General features: G+C 34.5%; 1 long non-coding RNA gene across 1 annotated transcript; it reads right to left on the bottom strand.

The window, feature by feature from the left end:
- Nucleotides 1–1,879: 1,879 nt before the first annotated feature.
- LOC102236371 lies at nt 1,880–3,911 on the bottom strand. Its single transcript, XR_312877.2, has 3 exons — nt 3,466–3,911; nt 2,478–2,557; nt 1,880–2,339 (listed from the first exon to the last, which is right to left on the bottom strand). It is a non-coding gene; the product is annotated as an uncharacterized LOC102236371 (long non-coding RNA).
- Nucleotides 3,912–19,741: the final 15,830 nt, after the last annotated feature.

Here is a 19,741-nt window from a genome sequence, read left to right as displayed (position 1 = left end):
ATACAGCTTAGTAAAAATACTCCTAAAAGTTTTTTTTTTTCCAAAAAAGTTACTCAAGTAAATGTAATTGAGTAAACATAACTAGTTACTTTCCAACTGTGATCCTCAGATTTGGCTCTTGGTAGGGTCTCCCAGAGCAAAATGTCCTCGACGGTGGAGTTACTTAAAATTTGTTTAGTCAGCCCAAAGAAATGGCAGACCACAGGAAGCAGAGAACCTCCCTTGGATTAGGGAGACATGGGGCAACCTCCTGGAGCTCAGCCTTTTGTGTAGGTGAGTTTAAAATCTTAATTTGAAGAGGTTACTTTAGCCTTGAGTTCAAGAGAAGAGATTTGTTTCCTCAGAAGCCCGATGACTTTATAATTCTTTTGTTTTAAGCTGCAGACACGAAGGGACAAATGCCTCTAAGGTGTGCTTGTTTATGGTAAGGCTAAGTCCACTGTTTTCTCAGAACTCCCTACTGCGACTTTAAACTACAAAAGCCTTCACATGATTTAAAAGAAGATTAATTGTAACTACATTGGTCATTTGATCCCTCTAACTTTATCTACAGATTATCTACTGAATAATCTACAAAAGAATCTTTGTTGGTAAACCTGGTTGATTTATGGTAGTTTAGCATAATTTAATGACTTCAATAACAAATCCCATATTTATACATAACATAATACTTCAATTAAAAACCATTAATTATAAGATGAAAGTCTAAAAACTGTTAGAAACCTTTACTGCTGAATGAGTGTCACGCCCCGTAGCCCACATTGATTAATACGTAGGTTGTTCCATTGTTGATTTGGCTAATGACATAGTTGGACAAAAGAAATGTTGTAGATGTGTTGAAAGATGGGGGGTAGGGGAGAGGCTTGTGCACACAACAAACCAGATCATTTTTAAAGAGGGGCATCTTTACATTGTGTTAAATATAACTGGGACTTAAAAAGACCAGAATCCCTGTGAAACGTGAACAACGAAATTACAAAATGTATTGAAGTCGATGTTCAAACAAGATTGTTCTGTTTATTTACTGTAAAACACACAATGCAATTATACACACACTAAAATTACAAAGTTCTTAGCTAAAAGGTTTTATGAATCACAATAAATGTCTTATTAAAATCTAAATATTTGATGTATGCAACTTTTGATCAACAGTGGAGTATATCTAACACAACTGTCATTATTTAAACAAGCAGCATGTGACTAGTTGAATGCACATCATAATTCATAATGATTTAAGTAACAAAAAAATAGGATGAACCTAATGCCTTAGGTTTCAACAGACTAGCCTCTTTCAAAAAAACAAGAATATTTTTATCACATACAGCTGATGTCATAAGCCAGTTTGTAATATTTTGCAATTATACATGCTGACTAATAAGGAAATATGAAAACTAAGCACTTTTTTCAGTTTTGAATGGGTTTTTTTTATGCTATTTTAATTTTTCAACTTTGTTCAAATGTATTTAGATTGCCTTTTTACGCCCATGTGTTATAAATTTCCTAATTCTTTCCCATTGCTGTTATTATATAAGCATTCGTTAATTGCCATGATCATCACCTTAAGCAGACAAGGTCAAAAACAACGCTGACTATTTTAGACTGCAAAATCACCAAATGTTACCAAGTATTTTTGGTCTTATTTCTAGTGCAGATTTCAAATTACACTTGGAATAAAACAAAAATAACTTGCATGTATCTCTTCAGCAAGATATAGGAACATGCTCTAAGTAAATAATTCATTAATATTGATGAAAAGGTAAGAGTTCTATTGGCAGATAAATTTACTTATAACAAGACAATTCCCCCATGTTATAAGTGAAATAATCTGCCATGGGCCTAGTACTTTATCATCAGTATTAAGGAATTATTTGCTAAAAACAAGATTTTATATCTTGCTAATAAGTTACTTTTGAGTCAGTTGTGTCTTAATTTAAGTGTACTAAGGCATTTGTGTTAGAAACTAGACAAAAGTACTTGGTAAGATTGTGTGTTTTTGCAGTGTAGAGAGGTAATGATGAGGAGTAAGCCTCTTTCAGTTTCTATTTCAATGTCATTCAATGTCGGTTAACAAAACAGACAACGTTTGCTTTCTAAACAATGACTTCATTTCTACAAATTCTGGGAAGTAACTAAATAAATTAAGTAAATTACGTTGTTTCAAATGTGAGCAATAACTGACTTCACTGACAAAAGAAAGTAATTTTGTTCAAAATATGCATGACACAATAAGTTTAATTCTTATTGTATGTTTTACTCCAAGTGGTCTTAATCCTCTGAGTCATGCCAAAAGGGAGTTTCAAAGTCAGGTAAAACAGGTGTGACGGGTTTTTCACCATAATCTGTCGGAACAATCAGATACAATTCAGCAAGCTTTGCTCTTTTGTCACTCTTTTTGTCTTATTTAGTAAAGTACTATGCAATTTAAAATTAGGAAATTAAAAAAACACACGACATAACATTAAAATGTGACCTCCTACCATCTGTAAGGCTGATTTGCTTCCTAAGCAAATCAGGATCAAAGAGCAGCTGTAGCTCCTGTGTGCTTCTTTTAGACCTGCTATATGAGAATAAATGAAAGAGAAGAGCAAGGGGTTTAGAATATTACAAAAATGCAACCCGTTAAGTCTACAGTTTTATTTACTTTTAAGATAGAATACACTGTTAGGGCTGTTACCACAAAACTATTGGCTTAAATTGTAAGTAGAATGATCATGTATCAGACAGTTAACAATGGAAAAATGGGTCCATGTTAATACATCGCCGAAAAACGGGAACATTTGCTTGTTGTTTTGTTTTAGTTGTTTTGTTTCTGAACCTGGAACATCAGAAGCGTAGTAACCATTTCAAAAGCACCATATTTATCATCCAAAATGTTTTGTATACATTTAAATATTAGCATTTAAAAAAAAATGTAAACTTTATTAATTCATTAAAAAGGTCATTAATGTGAATGATAATGGAAATTAGAGTTAGATGGCTGGAACGTGAGGGAGAAGCAATCTGAGTTCTGGAACAGAATGTACATCTTGATTATGAGAAAAAACATTTCTTTGAAGACAAAAACAATTCATGTCTACAACTAAACCGTACCATCTCTGCCAGAAAGGAGTGTATGTGTTGCAGGATGTGTTGAAGAAGAAAAAAACAAATACAAGTGCCAAAATAAAACCCCACATTCACGCCTTTTGTTTCTCCTCCTGGTGGTTTTGTGATGACGCAAAAGAGAACTTAAAGGTTCAGTGATCGGTATAAAAACTTGTCAGTAACTTGATACACATAAAACAAACACTTGACTTAAAGAAGTAAGTAGCTTGATTCACCCCAGATGAAGTGCAATGTCCACATTTAAAAGATTTACTTCAAGAAAAGCAGATATCTTAACATGACCTAAGCAAAGCAAGCTGCTAGAATACAACATTTCTTGGAAGCACACAGGCACAACATATTTCAGAGAAGTAAACCAACCTGTTTAGTGCAGGTGCAGACAAACAGCCAGCTATGAACAGGAAATAGATGAGCCAGAAAGACAACATGACTTTCATGAACTTGCATGACCACAGTTAAAAAAAAATAAGTCAAAAAAAATTCTGAGCAAACCCATGGTACCCAGGATGACAAAAGGGTTCTGGAAGGAAATGTTATTCTTAATTCTTCCTCCTTTTCAAAATGTTTTAAACAGCTTAGCAAATAATAATTTTTGACAAACATACCAGCTTGTCATTTGAGCAGATTACAGTATGTTCATGATCTCGAAGTCAGAATACTGATACTGTAGGATTATGACATACAGTTCTTCACTATTTCAGTCAAACATTTAATATATAAGTGTTTATATACATCTTTAATGGTCAGTATAATTTTCAAGTCATAAACTATTACAATATAAATCAAATTTTACACTGAAAAAAATAACTCTGGATGACCATAAAAAAATTATGGAAAGGATTTCCACCTGATTACTTTGCTTTATTTCAGCACCATGTGATTCTGTTACTCCTATTTAAAGCAAATGTCAACTTAATTTATTAAGGTTATTCCAAAGTAAAGCAATTGTGTTGGCTCAACTTATGTTATTATGGTTATTCTAATTTAAAAAAAGGCTATCTAGAAGTATGCTCCAGAATAGGAGATTTTTTTTTAAAGATAAAATGTTTTTTGTTGAATTTCTCTTCAATGAAAAATACATTTTCTTACAAGACATGATTTTATTTATGAATGTAAATGAAGGTGCTAAACAGTTAAGTGACTATTCCCTGGATTATGTAGTTAGTTTTGGCCAAGAGGTCATATTAGTTTGAGAAACTGGAAACGTCCATCTGCTTCCATCAGGGCACTTTAAACAAAGGAAGAGCCAATGAGCATGAAGAGCAACATGTTAGACCAAACGGAAGAACACCCAGGCTCAGAAACAACAAACAGTGTTATTGTCACAAATCCTTGACTTTCTTTTAACAAGAGATGATGAAGTGAACATGTCCCAACAGATGAACTAAAATCTGTAGATGACAAAGTCAGCTAAATGTAAAGGTAAAATATCTAACAGTTGAAGCTTAATTCCAGTGGGAATTAACCCATGAATTAAATAAAACAGAGAAGCTACGTTCTTATTTGTTTTTGAGTAAGTTTAGAACACTGGGTAAATAATGAAAATATATGGATGACATAATGCAAGACTGTCATGGTGTTTCTAATACATTCCGTATTTGTGCTTTTTATTGGTATGTTTTTTTGTCATATGATTGTTTGAAACAACTTTGCCTTTTCTGATTCCTTTGGTAATTGTTTTTGTTTGTTTGTTTTTATGGACTTTTTACTTTTTTTGGTTTGCTTGTGTGAAGTTTTTATCTCAGGTTTGCTTCCAGGAAGATTTTTTAACTTAAATTGTGAATTTGCTTATTAGATTTTGTCTGTAATATTCTGAGTCTTGTCCAAAACCTGTAAGGCTCTAAATCTACTGTGTATCCGTAGATTGTTTTTAAAAATTATTTTAGAATTGATATAGATTTTTTTGTGGGTGTGAAATAAAGTTTAATATTTAAAATACAGTATGTCTTGGAACAAAGTATCTACTTATGTCTTAACCAACATGAAATTTACTTTATTAATATTTAATTTTCACAATTGATGAAAAAAGAATCTCTTTCACGAGGACCTTGACATATTTAACAAGACGAATCACCACATGCAATATCTTGGTCAACTTCTGTATTCTTAGCGAGTCATCTGACTGATTTAGAACAAACGTTCCAAGCAAATGTTTTATGAGCAAGTCTGACTGAAGACGTGAATTATTTTTGTTGATACACTGGCACCACCTACAGGATTTTAGCTAAATATGTAGTAATTAAACTTTAATAGATACTTTGATTTGTTTGAAGTGTGAAGAAAATTAACAAACTCCTAGTGTAAAAAAATTAAGAGTTTAAAAATTGGTGATTGACCTATTTTGAGGAGTAAATTCTGAGTGCAATCAGAGAAAATTCTTTTTTGGAGTCACCACATTATGGCACCAGAGTATTTGAGGTCCGTTTTTTATTTGACTATTAGTGTCGTTATGAACAAAATGGGATGAGTTACCTTTGAGCAGACGAGCATGCATTGCCGTTGATCACAGTTTCATTCAGTTGGACTTGAGGTCTGCAGGCCTTGATCCATTTCTTGCATTATTCCAGACTCTGGGTCACAACTAGTCTACGTGTGCGGCTTGAAACCTGTACATTTGAGAAGCTATTTACACATACACATATATGCTGAGCTATGCATTTATGCATTGTGTTATACATGTTTGTGAATTATGTTGTGCACCTGAAAACCTTCTTGTACACTTATAGAGCTTGTTGTACGCATACAAATCTTATTTTATCTTTTTCAGTAAGCAAAGTTGGCCAAAAATGCCCCATATTAAAGAAATAAAATCTACCTTCCAAGTGCAGTTTCCTCAATGTCCACATGATGGCAGCACAGTATTTAAAACAAAACTTAAAATTTCACCACGTTATACATACCACACGTCAAGAGCCATAAAACATATATTTCTATTTCTTAATTAATGTAGCTGAAGAATAGAAGCTATCTCAACAGTCATACTTTAATATATCATATGCAGATACACTGTACAGAAAGACACATAGCCAAGTTTCACACTTCCTGAGATTGAACTTGACTAAATATTTCCTTTTTTAGGCCATTTACCAAAACTCCTTCTATGTGGTAGTTGCCATATTCATGAGAACATTTTGTTTTTGAGGATTGTTTGTCACTTCAGAAGTTTATTTACCTTAACATTGCTATGACGTTAAATCCAGAACATTAGTAAAGGCCATGACGATAAAATTGGCTTTGTGAACTTTTGATAGGTTCACAATGTTTTAGTTAACTGGAGGCAAACATGTGGATGTACTTTAGGGCAACGCATCAAACATACGGTTTATTGTTTGACATCATGGAAACAAAGATAATAAATTTGATTAAATAGTATTAAAGGAATTGAGCAGATCCGCCAGTTTGATTCATCCTTTAGTACAATTTCCAGATGCCATGTTAAACTGTCCAAACCATAATGATCAAGTATAAACACCATCGCAACCGTCAAGAGGAGATGAGTTCTGTAGGCTATGGGTACATGTGTTTTGGTGTGAAGTAAACTTATCAACCACATAACAAAGTCAAAAGGCCATGTAGAGATGTTGACTGAAGATAATGAGAAGTGTCATCGTGTTCCAACATGGGTTGAAAAATCACTCAAAGAAGAAGAAGACATTATTTCAACAGGATCAGAGTCAATTACCTTAACTTTTGGAAATATGTCCTGTGGTCTGATAAAGCTGAAATTAAAGTATTTGATCCTGATGACCATGATTACATTTGAAGGGAAAAGAATGGAGAGCTTGAAAACCTATGAAGTGCAGAGGTGACAGGGTGGGGTGTCTGTTTTACTGCAACAGAAACTGTACACTGAACAAGTTAGATAGAACAATATGAAGGAAATTATATGGAAATATTGTAGCAACAGCCTGGGAGTTAAAGTGTAGCCACACACGGATTTTCCAAATGGTTGAGGACCCTAAACACATCACCCAATTCAAAAGGAGCTAAAGGACACCAAAGTCTATCTTCTGGAGTTCCCATTCAGTTTAAAAATAATAATTTTAAGTACTCTAGAACACCTATCCTGTTGTCTTCAAATCATTTCTGTGTAGCTTTAGTTGCAGGCTTTGGGTCATTGTCTTTCTGGAAAATAGATGATCTCTTGCAGATGGAAACAAATAGTCCTCCAGGATTCCTCAATATTTTTGCTGCTTTCATTTTACCTTCTACCTTTTCAAGCTTAAAATTCCTAAACTCTCACCTTCTGAAAGTACAATGGAAAATCGGCACGTGGGCCTTCTGCTGCAGGTTAAGGGGTTTTAAACTTACCTATACTTTTCAATAGCATTTTATCTGATTTATTTAAAGTATCTTTTGCCTTCATGCTGTAATGATAGCCAGGAACACTAATGAATATGTGAATGAATCTTCCAGACGCAGGTGTCTTTACACTACAATGACTTGAGACTTGAGAGACTGCTGCACTCAGGTGATCTTCATTCCACTCATTGTGAGACTAGTACCAATTAGTTAGACCTCTAATCCAATTGAATTAAGCCAGCCATTTTAAAAGGGGTGAATGTTAATGCGATTGCTTTTTAATGTTTTATGTTTTTATTTAATTATTATTTTGTAGAAATCAGTTTTCACTTCCACGTTAAGGAGCAATTTGTTTATCGGACAAGCCAAATGTTGAGTATGGTTGATTTGTAAAAGCAATGAAAAAAATAAAACATCCAAGGGGTGAATATAATTTATTTAAATAATAATTGTTAATAGTTGATAATAATTATTAATATATTAATTAACATATTAATAATTAAACATATTAAAATAATTCAATATACACTGCAACATAATGTCTTTCACTTGGAAGACATGATGTGACTGAACGATGCATAAAATAGAGTTTAAAGGATTTGTTTTTGAAGGGATCTACGTTGTTCCGTTAATGCAGAAATCTGCCTTTGAATCCAGTCCAGCTAGTCATTACCAAAACTCTCTCATCCAGCTCTCTTTCTGTTAATTCAAATTATTTGAACAGGCATCTATTGCAGGTAAGACACTGAAAAATGACAAAAGTTCCATAGAACCGCACTTCAATGTTAATCTTCAATGTTTATCTGAACAATAAAAAAATTAGTGAGAGCTGCTGTAATGAGAATAACTGGTAATCTCTTTAGCAAAACGTCCAGGTTGGGATTTGGTGACATCATTTGCTGCTTTATAAGAAGTGACGTGTGGTGAAGCCCAGCTGTAAAAATATTGAGTTTAAATGGAATTATACAGTCACTAGTACAAAAACACAAAATGGTGGCCATAATGTCAGAGGTGTATTTACAGCTGCACATGTCCCTCATGGTTTGGCACATTATTTTTTGTTTTGGTTTGCCATGCCTGAGTGCCTGTGCTCCTTTAAGACGCTGCTACGATACAGTCAGGTTTTGTATCTTCTTCTTGCCAAAATACTTTGAGAAAATTGGGGAAATAAATTGCTCTGCCACTTAGAGTTTTGTATTTTTCTGGAGCTGATGCAAAACAAGTTCTCATTCTTCACTGTGTTGAGAGAAATTGATGAAAAAGAGGTTAACATCAACCTGTATTCTTTAAAAGCTTAAACTCACCTGTCAAAAGAAATATATCATGCAAAAGTACTTGAGTGTTAAAAAGCGCCATGTTAGTACAAATTATTGCAAGAAGATTTTCAAAGAATGATTATTTCCCCGTCCCACCAAAATAATGTTTTTTCCCTCTTAAATTCTTATTATAGAAGAAATGCATCTTGAGTAATTTTTTTTCTCAAATGTTTAGCTGGTAAAGCCCCAACAACTCAAACCAAGCTTTGAGTTTCAAAATAGCTTCCACGGGGCTCTAAACATAATAGCTCCCTCCACCTTTATGTGCCCTTGTGGGGATATCTGTCAAAGCTGTAACATCATACTCCAATGTTGCTCTACAATTCTCCACAGGTCACATTCCTTCTCGATGGTGGAGGGCACATAAAGGGATAAAAAAGGAGAGACAGCGAATGAGAAAAGTTAACTTAAAAATAAAGAAGTGGTGGACGAAAGGCAGAGAAAATCCTGGAAGAAAAAGAGAGAAACAAAGAGAAAAACAGAACTATGAAAGCAAACTTCATCCCTGACTCAGAGCTGCTTCTGGCATGGTTTATCCATCTCATCATACACATTCCTGTCTGACACGCTCACAAAGCACCATTGTGCTGAAGTGTATCTAACTCATATCCTCGCTGCTACCTTACATATGAGCTCCAATCATGTACACACAAAGAGACCCACACATGTTTGGCCTTGGGCCAGCTTTATTGTGCAGCGATATGAGCTGACAGGTTTAATACCACCTGCAAATGATTCCTTACTGTATGGAAAGGAGGTGTAGACTTCAAACAATAAGGTAACAAGGAAGGAGCAGGAGGAGGAGAAATATACTGGTGCTCTCATGTTGTGTGACCTGGGGTTGATAAGGTCACAAGCTATGTGTGTGTGTGTGTGTGTGTGTGTGTGTGGGTGTGTGTGTGTGTGTGTGTGTGTGTGTGAAGCCTCTTTCCAGAAACTTTGGAATCCAAGACTTCAACCCCAATGATTGGAGCACTTTTTGATTTATTTTTAAATTTAACAGTAAAATATTTTCAGTCACACTCCACTGCTAAGATTTCACATTTTGTGTTGTAATGTTCTAGTAAAGAATGTGTTTCACACTAACGTAGCCTTGGAAAAGAAGTTCATATACAATTGTTTAAATAGATGTTGTATGCTAAGGCGTTATATAGAGCTCTATATTCTACGGTATCAGTAGGTGTGTTTCCACCGATCATATAATTGTGCAATTTGACATTTTGAAAATAATTTTGCATTATGTAAACACGGCAATTTGGAAAAAAAAACTTGTTTTTTCATCAAATGTTTTGGCACTAGGATGAGGTGTTTTTTTGGCTGTATTGAAATTGGTTTATTTCGCCAAATTGCAGTGGAAACACTTTTTTCACATTACATCTTCAAACAGTTTCCTCATAGTTGGGAGCATGAAATTGTCCAGAATGTCTTAGTGTTACGTTTCTGTAATCCCAACATCTGGAGACAGATTTAAGTGTAATTTGACAACTACCAAACCTAGACTGATCTAGTTGAATACCAGACTGAAATCCAGTCAGTAATGCCCTCGACACACTATTCTTTAGCCAAAGCCACATGAAGTTTGGAGGAATTTTGCTACTGAATCTGTAAAAAATTGACTGCTGAATTTAGGCGATATAAAGGATTCACTGACTCTTTGTGATTTCATGTGTCCTATGACTTCATGGAGGGGTTACTGTATATTTGTAAATTAATGGATGTGGGTTTATGAGTGTGGCTTAAGTTCAGTTAGATTTGTTTAGTTAAAAATAGACTGATAAATAAAAAATGTGTCACAAAATGCATTTTGTTTTGAATTAAAACTAGAAAATGCAAAAACAAAGAAAAAAAGACCTCTGTGCCTGTACTTGGATTCCATTGAGCCAAAGTTCAAAACTAACATAAGTAAGAGCAGTGTTATCAACTTATTTTCTTCTGATTACATTTAAACTTAAACATAGCATCTGTTTTCCTCGCAGTCATTGAAAAAGGAACCTGTGGATTTTTTGTGGGAGCTCTGCACATGTAGCATTGAGCATCCCTGGGGCAGAGGTGCAATGTACTAAATGGGAAAAAGGAGAAAAATTCCCAAATTCTCCTGGTGAATGGCACGGAGTAATTAATCTCCAACAGGGGTTTGCCCTCCTCTCTGACATGACTGACACACTTTCAGTGTGTGTGTGTGCGTGCGACAGGGGGGGTGTTTAATTGCCTCTCCCCAAGGCTTGCTCCATCATGCTCACTTTTTCTTTTGATGTTCCCCCATTCTATTTTCTTTCATCTCCTCTTCTTTTTTTCTCTCTGCCACCTGCTGTTTTTAGTGTCTTTGAATACTTTTGGACATTTTTGCAGTAAATAGTTTGAAATAATATGCACGGTGATTCCAAGCTGAAATTAAGATGACGTACATCTGGGACTCAGTCACATGCTCAAGGTCCTTGATGGCTTATTTAATTATGTGTTTATTTATAGGATGAGATATAAATTCATAGCCAATTGAACCAATTAATTTTGTGCAGGTTGATTAAGTTTGTTGGAGCCTATCAGTACAAGTGTTTAAAAAAGCATGGTGGACCCTAACAAAGCTGTCAGTCTGCCTGAGTTCAAACACATAAAATTATACCAACAGTTTATTTAGAATTACTAGTCAATCTTGCATGTTTATGTACTGCATGAGGTAGTGCACCTGTATAACAAACCAGGAATACACAAAAAATAATAGAGTAATAACAGGAAGTAATAAGAGAAACATAATAGGGGGACATTTAAATAAAAACACAAAAAACTAAATATTGCAGAAGTAGGGTAGTAGTTAACTTGTTACTGAAGCTCTACTGTCATGCTATGATCAACATATATGCTGTACTACAGCAAATATAGAAGTTAAATATATTTCTCTACAGTTGTACAGATAGGCTAAAATCTAGCAAAAGCTCAAGACAGTCAAATAATAGCCTATATGTGATTTGTATGTTAGAACATCACTTAAAGGTTAGCGATAACTCTCCACAGAGTTGCTCCTGAAAAACAAACTCTTTAGTCACTGATTAGCATTGAATTGACCTCCAGTGACAACATGAAGAATCTTGGAGTTGTCCTTGACGTCACATGTTAATATTCTCATAATAAATAATATCTGGTTTACATAACATTCTTTTTTCAGCTGCACAATTGACCAAAATAAGAAATGTTATATCTGAGTGACAAAACAATAGCTATTTGTGTCACTTTGTTCAGATAAAACCACTAAAAAACCTACTGCTGATTAGCTATACCTACTAGCCATTACTTTTAATAATAAATACATAAGCTAATGCTAGTAGCTTGTATCAGATTGTGATAAATTGGTATTTTAGATGCAGAAAGTTCCCTTCAATGAAGTTGTAATAAACTAAGAAATTGCAAGTTATATGGCCCATGCTAAGAAAACTCCACCTCTGCTATGAATGCTATTTAACAACTAAACTGGACACACCCCACAGAACGTTTTTTTTTTTGTATATTTGTATTTCCCGCAGACATGGTTTTTTCCATAACTTGAAAAGTAGCAGAGTTTTAGATATGTAGCCCCCTGAACTCTTCCTTATGTGACTGAATTCATCAGTTGGAGTGCTGGAATGATTTATTTCTATAATTATGCATCCTTAAATAAAAAATCAGTTTGTGAACAACTGCGCTGGCTGATGAGCTGTAACTTAAGACGAGGCTATTTGTGAGTTACACTAAATATGAGTCGGTGCTACAGAAAAGCTTTCCACATTAATGACGACCACATTTATGTAAAGCTCTGTACTGTATTTATAGAGGCAGCTGTGCTTCAGAGGCCTGCAGTCGGAAAGTCCTCCAACCACAAGCCATAACGCATGTAGCCAGATGCAAGGCCGTTCATATAAATACATCTGCTTAATCACAATATATTTTTAGGTATGCAACTTAGTATGAAAGGATCCTCTGAATTTCCATTTTGTGATTTTTTATAAAAGGGAGGTGCACATATAAAAACTGGGAACATTTTTACTTATTGTATTTTATTTATTTTTGGTCAGTAATAGTTGCAAGTTACAGAACATCATGTAAACAAAGAGAAAATACATGTAATTAAATGGATTAAAACCCAAAAAGTAGAGGCAGATTTGTTAGTTTATACACATTTTACAACCACAATAATCCAGTTCTCTTAACCAATACAAAACAAGGAGAGAAAAACTAAACAGAGAAATAATTCCAAAAGAATGTAATGATTAAAGAAGATCACATTAAAAGGTTCAAACCTCAGCTTTTGTTGTTTTGTTTTTTTACCTGATTTTTCTACAATTCTTTTAAATCTACATTGTGATTCTTTCTTTATTCCTTGTTGGTTATTCCACAAGTTTACTCCTATGTAAGATGTACCTCTTTTGATATATGCTATTTACCTTTTTAAATATGCATTTTCTGGGAAACTTATACTTTGTTTTTATTTTCAATATCCAACAATTTCTGAATCTATTTAGGAAGGAGGAAATTATTTGTCTTGTACATCACAAGTGCAGTGTAAAGTTCTACCGAATCATAGAATTGTAAAGCTACAACTTTGAAACATATGAATATATTTTATAGCCTGAAACATTAAAATATATTTTATTACTTTTCTTATGTACCATATAAATAGGTTTACAATTGGTTTTATATATATATATAACTACATATTTCCATGCAGTGATGTCATGTATTAGACTACTGAGGAACAATAAAGCATATACTGTATGTCATATTCTTTGAGACTTTGGTGTTGTGGTTTGCTCTATTTTTAGATTTTTTTCTCTTGGCTTTCTGTATTCAGTTCATTCCTTGTTTTGAAGACACCCTGTGCTTTTGGGTCTGTGTTTTAGTATTTTGGTTTGTCCATCATTTATTTCCTTGATTCCTCCTGTGTGTCCTGGTAATGTCATGGGCCGTAGTATGTTGGATTTCTTTGTAGTCCTATATTTCCATTTCTGTTAGTGCGCAGTAAGATTTGTCAGAGATAGTTTTCTGTATTCTCTGATTTACTCATTATGTTCCCTCTGTGTCTCGTCTCACTACACGGCTCCATGCACTGATTTCTTGCTTCATATTTTCCTCAAATGCTGCTTTTTGTCAAGTTTTTTTATACTTTCTTTCATTTTTTTCTTACCTTCAGCTTATTTTTACTCTCCTGCTTCTGGGACCTCCACTTTAACAATGCACGATACTGTAGAGTTTTATGTCATATTAAAATAGGTATTGATAACATCAGGCTTCTACAACAGTTTATGAACAGGTATTAGACCAATGTTTTGAATATATGCGGAATACTAAAAAATGGTCAAGACACACCAAATTCAAATTTTTATGTGCAAGGAACAATGTTGACATTTTATACAGTATCTCTATGCTCCTCCAGCTTTAATACATAGCTTGATACATTCTAGAAAACAAACATGAAAGTTACAGCCATGGATGGTGAACACACATCACCAGTACATCCACTAAAACGCTGCAACCACCACAAACCGGGGGGGAAAAAGGCCCAAACAAAGGTGGAACGGTGGACGGAAGTGTGTCTGACCTTATTGTGACTTTGTGAATTCAAACACTGTGCTATATTTACCATAGCTGTAAACACATCTGTGTTTACAGAGCTTTCAGGGAAACTGTGTACACAAATATACACATCATCAGCATGGACACATCTGTATCTGTATACATTACATGTTCTCAGCTGTAAAGTTGGAAACATATGCTATAAATACTCACTGTTTTTCTTTAATTTAGAATGAAATGTGATCATGTTATTAAAATAACCTACTGAGTGAAATTAGTCCTGATAAGTATCTTGTATGCTTCCAGTCACAGTTTATACATTTGATCTTTTGATGTCTAAAAGATCGTCAATTACAATCTTTTGATTTGATACAATCATATTCATAGTTATTCTGTCCAGCCAAATGGTTGGGATTCTTTAAGTGTCCAGTGAATATGAATAACTGTAAGGAGAGTATGAGGCTCTATAATAGTCAATATGTATTTTGAATGGAAAGTCTCTGCACTTTCTAGAGAAAGTGAGAAACCAGTCTTTTCATAATTACATAACAAAAAAATCTATACACTTTTTAATTTTAATCTAGTTCATGATTTTATTTTTCCATACTTAGGGTTCTACTTCTATTTCCTTGTAAGTAAAAGAAAGCACATGAATGAAAAAACTTTTATTTTAAACTTTGCTGTCAAATGTAAATCAAAGTCATGCTCTGTTCAGGTATAAATGAAGCCAAAAGTCCTGCAGAAAGTAACAATAATACACAAAAACAAAAAGGCATTGCAATAAAATGCTGGTATTTTTTATTTCAAGTTTGACAGCATAAAAAACTTAATTACAGAAGAAAACCATAAAACACTGTGAGCATAATAAAACTTGTTCTGCACAGGACATTTGGTAAAGGATGTACGTGTTAGTAAATAGTTAATATTAGTTCTTTATTGAAGTACATGTTGGGCCTGTTTTTTAAGGCAGCAAAGACGTCAATGTGCCGCACCCAACATGAATAATAAGTTTTGCTTTTAAACTCTGTTGCATAGAGACTCTAGGAACAAATAAATCTGAATAAACATGGTTTCTGATGAGGTGATAAGGAATTTGTATTTTAAAAAAGGATTTTATACAAAACCAGAATAAACATAAGTCTTCCTTTACCATCATTGTAGTGACAGTGTTGATTTTATTTGTCCAGCTTTGAACATGCTGTAAAATAAATGTGAAAAGGGATACCTTAATTGGCAGTTCCTATCTATCCAGTCATAACGATGTTTAGTAAAGTCAAAGATGTGTTCACAAGTGACTTTCAACAACATAAATCTGCTTTACGGCTAATTCATACTTGTATATATTTTTAATACTTCATTTAAGGTTGCACAAGCAAGGTGTTTTTGAATAAAAAGTTTCCATTGACTTTAGGCATATATTGATCTGGTTCTGTTGGTTCTTTTCCTGTTTAGCCACAGATCTCCTCTTCATCCATTTCACTGACACCTGACACAACACACATACTCAAAACAATGATTAAAAATATGCTTAGTTACATAGCAATTTAACCTATTTGAGCTTTGACTGATTTTGGTTTAACTGAAAAAAAACCAAATCCTGTTCATAACACAATCATATCAGTGAAACATTTTGAAAGAAAATACTTGATATTATTTAGTTCCTGGTTTTAGCAAATGTTAGGAAAATCCTTCAGCTCAATTTGATTTCAGGTTAATCATATTCTCTTTAACTGGTGGCAGGTGAAACTGATTCAAATAATACCCACAGAAGTATTTATTTATGGTGTGCTGATTTGTTGGAATGAGGTTATTGCAGGTTTTTATTTTTACTTTATTTTTATTTTTCATGCAATGTTACTTTTTACAGCTTAGTGTGTAAGCTGTACAATTCAACTTTACTTTAATTGTACAGCTTACACATTTGTGGAAAACAGAGACAGAAATTTGAAAACCACAATGTTTTTTCTTTTAAGTCTGTCTCAGACTTGTTTTTCTTTCATGGCTTATTACTTATTTTCTTCTCTTTTTTACTTTGAGTAAACCCGGACAACTACATAAATTATGTAAAAACGAATCTTGTTTTTTTTTTTTCCAGAAACAGTTTTCTGGCCAAATTCTCTGACTTTCCAACATGTCTCAATAGTCTCTTGGTACTATTTTGATTCCTCTTTTGTGTTTCACAACAGCCTTGCATTTTATTGGATAACAAAATCAATATTTTATTTATTGCACAATTCCTACCGTCAAGCAGCGTAATTTACAATAGAATCAACAATTCACTAAAACTTTTAAATAAAACAAAGATGGTAAAAATGTGAAAAGATTTTCATGGACTTCATGGGACTGAAAATGTGGTGTGCTGCACAAAAATCTTTTGCATTGTAAGTGTTTTCAAATGTGATGACACACGCTGTGGTTTGTGCATTGTAGTCGAAAAAATCTGCTCAGTAAAACGGATTATTTCAGCTTTCATCCTCAGTCATATTTCAACTGATTGTCACAATGAAGGACAAATCTGTTTAAGTTTCAGTCACTCAGAAAACCAACATTGCAAATTTACCCATATGTTCAATATCCATGCAATATGTCCATACAATCATGTTACATGATTGTATGGAATATCAACTAACATATTCTAAAGTGGAATAAACCTTTTAATATCTAATGGGTCTCTATGTACTTCTTCCACAATATGATGACAGTCATAATTCAGTTTCCAATTAATATGCTGTGTTACGGTACAGCTATTAATGAATGAAGGCTACTAATGTTAAAAGAAAACTTTTTTTAAAAAAATTAAAGACAACAAAAAACTGTTTAAAACACCAAAGCTCTTTTTAACCATGTTTCCTGATAAACATTTAAATTTTTTTACTGCTGGCTTCTATATTTTTGTCCAAGTATAAAAAAGGTCTCAAGATGCACTAACAATTAGGAGAAGACAAAAATGTTATCCATTTTAAGTGATCTGTCTTTAAATAGGCTTGCCATTCAGCTATGTCCATGGCTGTGATCCAAATGACTAAGTAATTTATTGACAGTCACGACGTCAGATCGCTGATTAAACTGTGTGTGTGTCTTTGTGCGTTCATGCTTCAGTGTCCCAGTGACTACGTCTCAGTGGGCTGCAGGCTGCCAGTTTAGCCCCTGTGTCAGTGGAGACACAATCCTCCAAATGTCAGAGGGATTGACTGGGTGTTAACTAGAGAAATGGATCAGCTGTCCAAATAGTTCTTCATTTCTGTATTGTTGCCTGGTAACAAGGTGTTCTTGGAAAAATTAATGACGTGGTTTATTAGTTAAAGTGATCAGCAAATTTATGTTTCTTCATCAGTTGGTAGAACAGTTTTTAAATATAATTTATTGTTAACTTACTGTCAGAATTTGAGTCTCAGCTACAGCATAGTTGCAAACAGACCAGCTGCCAGCTTTGCCTGGGCCCGGGGCAAGATAGTCTTAGGTGGACCCCACACCCACAGCATTATGCAACTAGGCAAAAATGTATTCATGTTTTCCATTTAAAAATATGATTAATCCTGTCCCTCACTCTTTTCTTCCTTTATTCGCCCTTCCTTCTGTTCCATACTTAAATGTTACTTTTACTACTTAAATTTTTCTCCATACCTCCAACTCACAGCCATTGGCAGTAGTCCTAAACTACTGCCACGGTTCAATAAATAAACCCCAAACAACTGACTGACTGACCCGCAGAGAACTTCATCTGCATACATTTTCATTATATTAATTTTGGTACTTTTGGCTTTCCATATATGCTGCAGTCAAAATTACACTCTTATTTATGATTTGACCTCCAAATGCTGTTGACCAAATCTTCCTTGTAAAGTTAGGGTTCCACAGCCATATCAGTATTCACCTGTGGCTGCTCACCTCCAGCTGTTATGGCTGGTGAGGACACACCTGGTAGTAAGGTTAAACTAGAGCAGGTGAAGAAACACTGAAGCCATTACCATCACAGCCTCCAAATGTTACCTATTGGACCTGTTCTAATTACGTCCACTAGCAAAGATGCACGACAGGTCTCACATAGAGTCTGCTCAGTCTGTTAGTGCTTTTAGAGCAGAAGACACAGAGATGAGAAAGGTCCTGCTGCCGCAGTTGGACCTGCAGCTTGAGGCGCGTACTTAAGGTAAAAGTTGTGGTACTGATATCAAAGAAGAAGGCAGCCTGACCCAAGCAGAGGGTCAAGTTGAGGCTGCATATTTTCCTCTCTCTGTCTGTAGCTCACTGATCACTGTAAACTTTGATACAGCGGCTTATTGAACCTAAGTTAGAAACTGTGTTAACTGACAAATCATTTTATATTTGCAGTGGACATAGTAATTACAACTGTGTCCTGGCAATGAATTTTGTCATGAAGAATGTAAAGAAACCTGTAAAAATGTTTCTGTTGTCAAAAAAATAAAAGTTTACACAGCCAGATTGTATCATTGACATTATATGAAAAAAAAAATTAAATGAGAATTTGAATATTGTTTTTTTTTTCCCTAGGTATGTCAAGTTGTGTTTTAGTAGAAGATTTGCATTTATTTAGATTTTTAGATAATGCCTAAAAAGTTTTAAAAATGTGATGTTGTATTTTGTTGGATGCACTTGTAGAAATCATATAAATCTACTTACACATTTGAGTTTCCTGAATTAAAGAGACACTGACATTAAATGGCATCGACGTCATTGTGCTTGTTTTACTTTTGTCCAGGAAAAAGTACTTAATTGCCACTTGAAATTTGCAACCCTTCTAAAATAATTTGAAATCAAGCATAAAGATTACAAAAAATAGTTTCATTTTCAATCAGAATGAAATTGTGGAAACATCACCTATAAGAAGATCATGGTTTATTCATAATATGTATGTTTACACACCAGACATTGGCCTCCATCTACACCCTCAAGCACCGTTTGTCCTTAATAGCTTATTCCACTTTGATGCTTGTCCCTCTGTGTCCCCTGTCCTCTATCTCCACCCGTCCAGCACTGCATTGTGATGATGTCGCAGCAGATGGAAGCCCATTCAGCTTCATCAGCTGGAGCTTCAGCCCACTAAGACATTAGTCATGCCTCCAGGCAACCCATGGACACAAGAGGGCTAATTGGAAACAGATCACACTCACACTTGTGATCAAATTTACACATGAAATCACAAACACAGACGAATGAATCCACATGCAGGCCATTGCACATGCACATACACGCACAATATTGCACACTTAATTACTCTACCCCTCTCACAAATACACTCCCACACAAAGCATCACACACACTTGCATTCTGTCTTTCAGAGGCCCCTGCGTCTCCCCATAGGAAACACCTCAGGGTGAGAGGAAGAGGTCAGTTTATTGTTTCATATGAAGAGCATGGGAGACAAACGAGGGACACAGATGAGTAATGAGAGTGGAGCAATTGCACTGATGGACAGAGAGAGAAAGAGGATCCTCCATCTCTATTAATGTGGCTTTTCC

This window comes from Xiphophorus maculatus, chromosome 4, assembly GCF_002775205.1.
Source record: "Xiphophorus maculatus strain JP 163 A chromosome 4, X_maculatus-5.0-male, whole genome shotgun sequence".
Taxonomy (NCBI): domain Eukaryota; kingdom Metazoa; phylum Chordata; class Actinopteri; order Cyprinodontiformes; family Poeciliidae; genus Xiphophorus; species Xiphophorus maculatus.
This window is presented reverse-complemented; position numbering and strand designations above follow the sequence as displayed.